The following is a 10,839-nucleotide window of genomic DNA, read 5'->3' as shown; positions in this document are numbered from 1 at the left end:
ATCCATGCATTGTTTAATTTGTGGTTTCAATAGATGGGGAAAGGCTCAATTTCTCAACATTCAAAAGATCATTGGTTGAATAGAAGCACTTATTGAAAGTTTTCAAAAGAGCATTTAAGAAAACCGTTCTATCTTTTATTAACTAAACAACTGAATATAAATAGAGAAAAGAGTCATAAGCTAATTGGGAAAATAATTCCTTATTCTATTAAACTACTAAAAGATAAGAAAAATAATTCCTTTATTCTAATAAACTACTAAAAGATAAAATAAAATATTCCTAGAATATCTTAAATGATTTATTCTAAGATTTATCTACCTAAATTAGTTTTATCTACCTAAATATTTAAAATATATCCCAAAATATATGGGTTTCACATACTTCAACACCCTCCCTCAAGTTGGTGCGTATATATCAATCATGCCCAACTTGCTTACAAGAAAATCAAAGCTTTTCTTAGAGAGCCCTTTGGTGAGTATGTTAGCAATTTGTTGTTTTGAAGGAACAAACGGCATGCACAATTGGCCTTCTTCAATCTTCTCCTTGATAAAGTGTCTATCAATCTCAACATGTTTAGTTCTGTGATGTTGGGCTGGGTTGTGAGCAATACTAATGGCAGCTTTGATCTAAACTTAGCCTCTGCACAACTTCTTTTTAACCACATCATTTCACAAATTCCTTGAGCCATTGATCTAAACTCAGCCTCTGCACTACTTCTTGCTACAACATTTTGTTTTTTGCTTCGCCAAGTCACAAGGTTTCCCTAAACAAATGTACAATATCCTGATGTAGATCTTCTATCTGTTATTGAGCCTGCCTAGTCTACATCTCTATAAGCTTCAATTCCTCTTTGTTTGGATTTCTTAAACAATAAACCCTTTCTAGGTGAACTCTTTAAGTATCTCAGAATCTGAAACACTACTTCTTCATGTTCCTCCATTGGGGAGTGCATAAATTGACTCACTAAGCTCACTACAAAAGCTACGTCTGGCCTTGTATGTGAAAAGTAAATTAACTTACCAACTAATCTTTGGTACTACCCTTTATCAACTAATCGACCTTCTTTATTTCTGAATTTTACATTTGGATACTGTAAACAGAAAAATATATAGGATTTTTCCTATATAATTCATCGCCTTTTTACTTAAAATTATTGTTAAAACCAAGTAATTATTTAATAAATTAATGAAATATGTGAAAATATGAAATTATGACATAGAAATTATTAAAATGTGATTTTATGTTTTATTGTATTGTTTTCATGCATATAATGGCTTATTTTATATTAATTGAAGCATATTATATTTTTAAGCTATGACGTGGGCCATGCATTATTAAATTAAATAATAAAATATAATGTTATATTTTAATAATTCATTTTAAATATTTCATTAATAAAAATTGGGTTTAATTAAGTAAATTAATTAATTAAAGTTGTTAAATTAATTTATTGGTCCTCTAAACTATTTGCTATCTTTGACAGGTTTAAGGATTTTCTTCAAATTGCAAAACCGTCTAAGTGGGGACCAAGTCAACCCAATTTTCAGCTACACATGGCTGATTATAAACCAACTTTTGGTTTAATTATATAAGGTCCTCGAAGAATTGAAGAAATTAAAGATTTACCTAAAGATTTGCACTTGATCGAGTCTCAGTCCTGAATTGTTGTGGCATCCAAACTGACCAAAAATTAAGGAAAAATTAGCTTGATTTGCTTGATGTATGGCCGGCCAACCATGGGAGATTTTTCAAAGGATGAACACCCCTAGTTTTAGTAAACTATCCCCCTCTCCTCACCTATAAAAAAGACCCTCTCATTCATTCATCCATCATCCCTCACTTCTCATCATTCTCTCCTCTCTCAATTCTCTCAACTCTCTTAGCACTCACGCCTATCACCATCCTTGCATAAAGGATTTCAGCAAATTAGCCTCTTAAATAGCCTTTGGTCGGCCACCTTGGAAAGCCATCAGCAAAGGAGCAACGCAAAGAAGTGAATGAGCCTCTCGTCAGTCAGAGTTTTGGGTGACAGCCACTCTGAATTGGGTTTAATCTTTCTTTTCTTTAATTTAATTTAAAGATGTTTCTATGAGTTCTTTGTTCTTGTTTAGAATAATTATAGCTTAATTTTATTTAAGCTATGATGATTATTTTAATTAAATAATATTTATTTGATTCATGCTTATAATGTTTGTGTCTCAATCGATCATGTTTTCAATTAAAATCAAGTTTGTATTTCGTTCATACATGACTGAAATGCACCTGAATTAGCTGAGCGGTCCTAACCAGACAACGACTAATGGACGCATAATTGAAATGTGCATGCTCAATTTAGATCCTAACCCGATTAAATTGTAGGTTGCATAACAACCCTCACCAGGCTCTGTTATCTGTATAGTTTTTAGATTTGTGTGATTAAATTGTTTCAAACCTAGCACGTCCCTGTTACCTCACATGAATGCTAAGAAACCCTTAGTAAATAAGGATCAGTAAAATGCGTATTTACTAAGTAAAGAATTCCGAAAGGACCTGATTTGGTTTCCAAACTCATGAAAGATCGAGTTGCCATGGAATGTTTTTCTGAATATTATTAAGCATGATGATAATAAATTGAGTTTAATAAAAGTAATTGTCCTAGTTTATTTATGTTATAACTGTTGCAAATTGTGTTTAATTTTGCTAAAATCTACTTCATTCATATAGTCTGCATACTTAAGAAAACTTGCATTAGGGATCATTGCATTTAATTTAATTTAGACACCACTTCTCTACTATATTTTGTTTTTATTTTTGAAATTGTTAATATAATTTTACAAATTAAGTGACTTAGCACAAATACAATCCCTGTGGAGACGATAACTCGATACTTACTTATTACTCGATAACGATTGTGTACACTTGCACAAACCCGAGGTTTACAAATTTTTGGCACCGTTGTCGGGGATTGTCAACTATTGCCATAGTCATTTTTTCGTGAAATTATTGATTTTCAATTTGATTTATTTCTAACATTACTAACTTATTCTTTTTAATTTTTGTGATTTTCTGTTGAGGTGTTTATGAGCATAGATCGAATTATCGATTTACTCCTTATAGACCCTAAAATTGAGAGAACTTTCAGACAAAGAAGACGTGAACGAATAGCTCAAAGACAAGTCGAGATGGACCTTGTAAATCAAAATCAAGACCAAGGTAATGACGCCGATTATGTACAAAATTCCATCCTCATTGCCGATGATAGGGATCGATGCATCAGACAATATGCTGTGCCACTTTTTAGCAAGTTAAACCCAGGAATTAGAAGGCTAGATATTGAGGTAACCCAGTTTGAATTGAAACCAGTGATGTTTCAAGTGCTAGAAACAGTGGGCCAATTTAGTGGTATGCCATGGAAGATCCACATCTCCACCTTTGATTGTTTATGGAGGTGAGTGATTCATTTAAGATAGTAGGTGTGACTGAAGACGGCTTGAGGTTGAAGTTGTTTCTGTACTCGTTATGAGATCGAGCACGAGCATGGCTCAATTCATTGCCACCAATTTCCATGTCTACATGGCAAGAATTAGCAGAGAGATTTTTGGTTAAGTATTTCCCGCCTAGAAAAATGATAAGTTGAGGAACGAGATCACAACTTTCCAACAACTAGATGATGAGTCTTTGTATAAGGCTTGGGAGTGATTTAAGGAGTTACTTTGTAAGTGTCCTCATCATGGGATTCCTCATTGTATCCAGTTGGAGACATTCTATAATGGTCTCAATGCACATACAAGATTGATGGTAGATGCTTCCGCGAATTGTGAAATTTTGTCTAAGTCTTATAATGAGGCTTATGGGATCATTGAGAGGATCGCGAGTAATAACTATCAATAGCCAACAAATCGAACAGCTTCAGAAAGACGAGTAGCCGGAGTTCATAAAGTTGACTCTTTCTCTTTGTTATCAGTTCAGGTATCATCTATTTCCTCTATGTTAAAACAGTTAACCGCTAATAATACTAATAATTTTGTAGCTCAGCCACCAAGTTCATTTGAAGTAGTTTCTTGTGTGTACTATGGGGAAGGTCATTCTTTTGAGAATTGTCCATCAAATCCTGAGTCAGTGTACTATGTGGGGAACCAATATCAAAATAGGAGTGGACAAGGACCTCAGTCCAACTTCTACATTCCTTCATGGCTTAATCATCGTAACTTTTCTTGGACCAACCAAGGAAATGGACCGAACAATAACTTATTGCAACAAAGACCCAACCAGTCCCAAGGGTTTAATTAGCAAGCTCGAAAACCACCTCAAGCTGAGGCATCAAACAGTTTGGAGATCTTGTTGAAAGCGTACATGGCAAAGAATGACGCTTTGATCTAAATCCAAGCAGCAACAATGAAAAATTTAGAAAACCAAATGGGTCAGTTAGCTACGGAGCTTCGCAATAGACCACAAGGAACCTTGCCGAGTGATACTGAGAATCCAAGAAATTTAGGTAAAGAACATATCAAGGCAGTGGCATTGCGTAGTGGAAAGACTCTAGAACCCCTATTAATTGATGTCGAAGATGAGCATGTTGAAAAGGAGAAAGTCAGCCAGTTGTTGACGTTCCCACACCAAAGGAATCAGAATCTGCAAAGTCTGACAAGGTAAACCCTGACTTAGTGAATTCAGATATTTTAACATTTTCTTTGGATATAGATTTACCTACTCAGAAAAGTTTTTCGGTTCAACCGAAAGTTCCATCACCTCCACATCTGCAAAGTTTACAGCAACACAAACAGAAAAATGAGGTGCAATTCAAGAAGTTTTTGGATGTTCTGAAGCAGTTACACATCAATATTCCGTTGGTGGAGGCTTTAGAACAAATGCCAAATTATGTGAAGTTTATGAAGGATATACTGTCTAAGAAAAAATGACTGAGTGAGTATGAGACTGTTGCTTTGACAAAGGAGTGCAGTGCGTTCCTGCAAAACAAACTGCCACCAAAATTGAAAGACCCAGGAAGCTTTACTATACCTTGTAACATTGGTGAATCTTACTGTGGTAAAGCTTTGTGTGACTTAGGAGCGAGTATCAACTTGATGCCTAAGTCCATTTTCAAGATGTTAGAGATAGGTGAAGTAAGACCTACAACCATGACGCTTCAGCTAGCGGATCGATCTTTAGCATATCCTGAAGGAAAGATTGAGGATGTTTTGGTAAGAGTCGATAAATTTATTTTTCCTAATGATTTCATTATTTTAGATTTTGAAGCAGATAAGGAAGTACCAATTATCCTTGGGAGACCTTTCCTAGCCACAGGAAGAACATTAATTGATGTGCAGAAAGGTGAACTCACCATGCGAGTTCAAGACGATCATGTAACCTTTAACATTCTTAAAGCAATGAAATTTCCTGAACTGACAGAGGAGTGTTCAGTTATGGAAGAGATAGAAACCTTGGTTTCTTTGGAAAGCAATTTTGAAGAAGATCTATTAGAGAAAGCTTTAGATCTTGACCCTTTGGAAGATGAAGAAGGTGAAGAAAACATGGCTTTGATGGAAGCCAATCCAAGAAATCATATTAAATCCACATGGTTTGAACCATTGGAGTTGTAAGTCAGAGAATTTGTGCAACCCAAGTTGTCAATTGAAGAACCACCTAAACTCGAACTAAAGGTACTTCCTTCCCATTTTTCGTTGCCTTTTATGGATCGGATGTTAGATCGATTGAAGGGTAATGAATTCTATTGTTTTTTAGATGGTTATTCGAGATATAACCAAATAGTTGTAGCCCCAGATGACCAATATAAAACAACCTTTACTTGTCCATATGGTACGTTTTCTTTTAGGCGAATGTCTTTTTGTTTATGCAATGTACCTGCAACTTTTCAACGATGCATGATGGCAATATTTACTGATATGGTCGAAAATTTTGTTAATATTTTCATGGATGATTTTTCTATTTTTTGGTAATAGTTAGGATATCTATTTGAGTAATTTGGCTAAGGTACTGAAGAGATGCGAAGAGACGAATCTTGTCCTTAATTGGGAAAAATGACATTTTATGGTCAAGGAAGGGATCGTCTTAGGTCATAAGATCTCAAAGAAAGGAATTGAAGTCGATAAATCAAAGGTGGATGTAATTGAAAGATTACCGTCCCCAATTAATCTGAGGAGTCAGAAGTTCATTAGGCCATGCTAGTTTTTACCGAAGGTTTATTAAGGATTTCTCAAAAATTTCTAAGTTGCTGTGTTTGTTGTTAGATAAAGATACAGTGTTCAATTTCAATAAAGCATGTTTGGAAGCTTTTGAAAATCTAAAGAATCGGTTAATTACAACTCCAATAATCGTTACACCTGATTGGAACTCACCTTTTGAGTTGATGTGGGATGCAAGTGATTAAGCTGTTGGAGCTGTGATGGATCAAAGAAGAAATAAAGTGTTCCACCCTATTTACTATGCAAGTAGAACTTTGACGGGAGGCCAACTAAATTATACGGTAACTAAAAAGGAACTATTTGCTATAGTTTTTGCTTTTGAAAAATTCTATTCATATCTTATAGGTACCAAAGTTACAGTATTTACTAACCATTCGGCCATTAAATACTTGCTCATTAAGAAAGATGCAAAACCAAGGATAATTCATTTGGTGCTTTTACTCCAAGAGTTTGACCTTGAGATCCAAGACAGAAAAGGTGTTGAAAATTAAATAGCTGATCATTTGTCAAGATTGGAGCAAGATGAGGAAACCCAGTCTGGTGTGCCTATCAATGAGAATTTCCCAGATGAGCACTTATTTGAGATAAGTCGCATTCATGAAATACCCTGGTTTGCTGATTTTGCCAATTATCTTGCAAGTGGAATAATTCCTCGAGAAATGACATACCAGCAAAGGAAGAAATTCCTTCATGATAGTCGGTATTATCTTTGGGAGGATCCGTTTTTTTTTAAAGAGTGTGCAGATAATATAGTCTGAAAGTGTGTAGCTGAAAGTGAGATTGTCGAGATCTTACATCATTGCCATTCATCTCCAAGTGGGGGACACTTTAGTGGTTCACGTACTACAACAAAGATTTTGTGAGCAGGTTTCTTTTGGCTGACATTATTTAAAGATGCTTATGCTTATGTGAAGAACTGTGATAAATGCCAAAGGACTGGAAATAAATCAAGGAGGAATGAGATGCCTGTTAAGTTCGATTTCGAGCTTAATTTATTCACTTAAATTATTTAAATTGTTGATTGGTTTTCGGTTAATTAAGTTATAATTCAGCTTGAATTGATTAGAAACATTCTATGCTGTAATAATTTAATTGCACTCCAATTCAACAATTTATTTCATGTCTTGAGTTGATGTCCGTATAAGCTCAATTTGGGAGGTAATTCACATAAATAAGGTTCTTTGGAAGAGGGTGGTCGATGTTGGTTTTAAAGAAATTGAATTGACAAATAAACAAAGAAGGAAATTCGGTCCAAATTGGATGTACAACAGTCGAATATGCGAAAAAAAAATCAGCAAGGAATTAATTTTAATTCCCCAAATTCCCTTCTTGCAAGCGGTGGCCGACCTCAAGTGATTCAAGGAAATTTAATCACCTTGAAGAGTTCAAATAAAATAGAATTCTTTTAGGTCAAGTCGTTTTCATGTGACGGGTTCACTAGGATAAAGGGGATAAGATTGATTTTAATTTTTGAATTGATTAGAGGATATTATCCCATAAATAGAGAAGATCGAATTTGGAACGAGGAGAAAGCAGAGAAAAACATACAAAGACATAGGAAAGGCGTGATTCAAGCAAGCAGAATTTTCCAAAATTGGACCAGCAAATCCGATCAAGGAGCTAGAGTAGCAGCTAGTAAATTCGGCTTATTGGGAGAAGGGAAATCAGACGACTTGAAGAATTTTACCTTCCAAGAATCAGTTTGTAATTCATGTTCTTTTCAATGGATTCGTGTTCTGTTTTACTAGCTATGAGTGGCTAGTTTATTTACGCTTAGTTAGCCACTTATGAAACTGAGCACAAGTGATTTAAAAATTTATTTTGTTCTAAAATCAAATTTGGCATTCTCGAATTGTTTGATTTTATCTTCCAAAGATTTCTTTTCTAATTCAATTGGAGTGATCACCTAATTAATTTGGGAAATTTTCTTATTATCATTTAAGTGCAAATTGAGGAATCGAATTTCTCAATTAAGCTTAGAATTAGTGATAATTAATTGGCCGTAGCTAATTAAGACAACTTCAGATTTAATCTTAGAAGTCGCTGGTGGATTTTCTTTGGTTAAGGCCAAGTGAAGTCTCTAAATCTCTAAAAACCTTTAACAGGTCAACACAAAGATAATTAAAGGTAAATTTCAATCATGGACGTTCTCTAATTGAATAATTTACTAGGGATAGGAAGTCGCTTCGTAAGTGATTTTTCAGCCTTGCTGCTAATTTGATTTCTTAGCTAAATTTTAGGTTACAAAGGACTTGTGCTTGGTGGATTAAGGCGTCAATAACTAAGCATTATTCTTCTCTTGATATTTTCTCCTCAGCAGTTTTAATTCGAGACAAAGTTTATTTATTACTTATGACTATTTTTAGCAATCGTAAAACATAAACTTCCCCCATTTTTCCTCTCTTTTGTTTCGCATGTTTTTTTTTACATTACTTTAATTTTAAATCGCTTCGAATAGATTTGTTGCAAGCTTCCTCGTGGGACGATTCCCTATTTACCCTATATTACAAGTTAATGTAGGTTAAGTATGTGAGTTTAATTTGGCGGGGCGTGGCGATGACTACCAAATTTTGGCACCGTTACCGGGGAAGCGACGTAGTCAAATCTATTTGATTTTTAGAACTTATTTTGTTTATTGTTTTTGTCTTTGCAGGTAGATTAGACCCTTTAGTATATGTTGGTAAGGAGTGCACGATGAACATCGGAGTTTCCTGTTAACACCACCGGCCAGCAAGCTGAACATTTCAACCCCCATGTTGAGCCTAACGTTTCAGAGGATATCAACATGGCCAACCAGACCTTGAAGCAATTGGCCGCTCCTAACTTGGCTGCGCAACCACCATCTATCACTTATCCCGCCCTTGATAGGCCATTAAAGCTTAATTCGGGATTCCTGAACTAGTTGCCGAAATTCAATGGACTACCAGGTGAGGACCCTTACCGTCATGTTAATGAATTTATAATAACTTGTTCGACTATGCAACCATATGGCATTGAAGAGGAACAAATCAAACTCCGAGCTTTTCCTTTCTCGTTACAAGGTTTGGCGAAGGACTGGTTATATTATATGCCGCCAGGTTCATTTACGACGTGGACAGGGTTGCACAAAGCATTTCTTGAGAAGTTCTTTACGGCATCGAGAATAGGGTCAATCAGGAAGGAAATTTGTGGAATTAAGCAACTGGTAGGTGAGTCATTATACGAGTACTGGGAAAGATTTAAACGGCTATGTGCGAGTTGTCCACAGCACCAGATTAGTGAACAGCTTTTAGTATAATATTTTTATGAGAGGTTGATGCCACAAGATCGAGGAATGATTGATGCAGCGAGTGGAGGTGCATTGGTTGATAAAACTCCGAAGCAAGCCCGAAATTTGATTGCTAATATGGCGCAGAGTACACAGCAATCCAGTCTCAGGAGGTCCGATTTGGGTAAACGAATGGATGAGGGCCAGTCGAGTATGATGGAGGCTCAGTTAGCTAACTTAACGGCTATGGTAAGTAAATTTATGACTGGAGGTAATGCGAAAGCTTCACTATGTGGCATTTGTTGTTTGGAAGGACATACCATAGATATGTGTGCAACATTACAGGAAGGGGAAGCTAACGCCGTCTTTCCAAATCAGAGAAGGTATGATCCATATTCAGCTACCTATAATGAGGGATGGAGAGACCACCCCAATCTCAGATACCAAAACCATGCCACACCTCCGGGATTTGAGCAGCAAAATTCCCGACCATATAATTCGTCATAGCAACAACCCAACCATCAAAACCTTAGTGCTGAAACCAAAACCCATACCATGCTTGAACAAATGATGAAAATGATGGCTGATCAGAAGAAGGAAACCGATGGAAGATTTCAGTCTTTGGAATTGGCAGTGAAGCAATTGCAAACCAGAGCCTCGTCGACCGACGTTAATCTTGGGAACTTACAAGCACAGGTAAATAACCGGTTACCATCATAGCCTGTGGCAAATCCGAGGGATAATGTCAGTGCTATAACTTTGCAAAGCGGGAAGGAGTTGAGATCGTCACTAAAGAAGGCTCAAAGTAGCGATGAGGTTGACGAAACTGAGGTAAGAAAGGTCTGATTTAGTGATATTGAAGAGGAAAATTTAGCCTTGCCAAAGGCTGATTTACAATCGTCGCAAGCAGCTCCAAAGGAAGTAGGGAAATCACGTTCACAACAGTCCACTACTTTGCGTGATACAGCAAATTTTAAGCAGGAAACAAGGGTTCCCGAACTTCGAGCTCAAGCAAGTCAAGATGCTAATAACCAGCCTCGGTCTTATGTGCCAAAGGCGCTGTTTCCACAGCGTTTGAGGAAGGAAAAGTCAGACGACGTCAATGCTGAAATTCTAGAGACTTTTTGTAAGGTAAAAGTTAATATCCCATTGATTGATGCAACTAAACAAGTACCTAGATATGCTAAGTTTTTAAAAGAATTATGCACATCTAAAAGGAAATTAATTGGAAATGAGAGGATTAGTCTAGGCGAAAATGTATTTGCGGTATTTCAAAAGAAGCTTCCTATTAAATGTAAAGATCCTGGAATATTTTCGATACCTTGTAAGATAGGAGACCTTAAACTTGATAGAGCTATGCTTGATTTAGGAGCTTCTATAAATGTCATGCCTAGGAGTATCTACGATAA

The 10,839-nt window shown here is 36.0% G+C and overlaps 1 non-coding gene across 1 annotated transcript; it reads right to left on the bottom strand.

The window, feature by feature from the left end:
• Positions 1 to 3,610: 3,610 nt before the first annotated feature.
• On the bottom strand, positions 3,611 to 3,717 carry LOC128036451 (small nucleolar RNA R71). The gene has a single exon (XR_008193246.1). It is a non-coding gene; the product is annotated as a small nucleolar RNA R71 (small nucleolar RNA).
• Between the last annotated feature and the right edge of the window lie 7,122 nt (positions 3,718 to 10,839).

Source organism: Gossypium raimondii, chromosome 13 (assembly GCF_025698545.1).
Source record: "Gossypium raimondii isolate GPD5lz chromosome 13, ASM2569854v1, whole genome shotgun sequence".
Lineage (NCBI taxonomy): Eukaryota > Viridiplantae > Streptophyta > Magnoliopsida > Malvales > Malvaceae > Gossypium > Gossypium raimondii.
The sequence above is the reverse complement of the archived record's forward strand: the minus strand, read 5'-3'. Positions and strand labels throughout refer to the sequence as shown.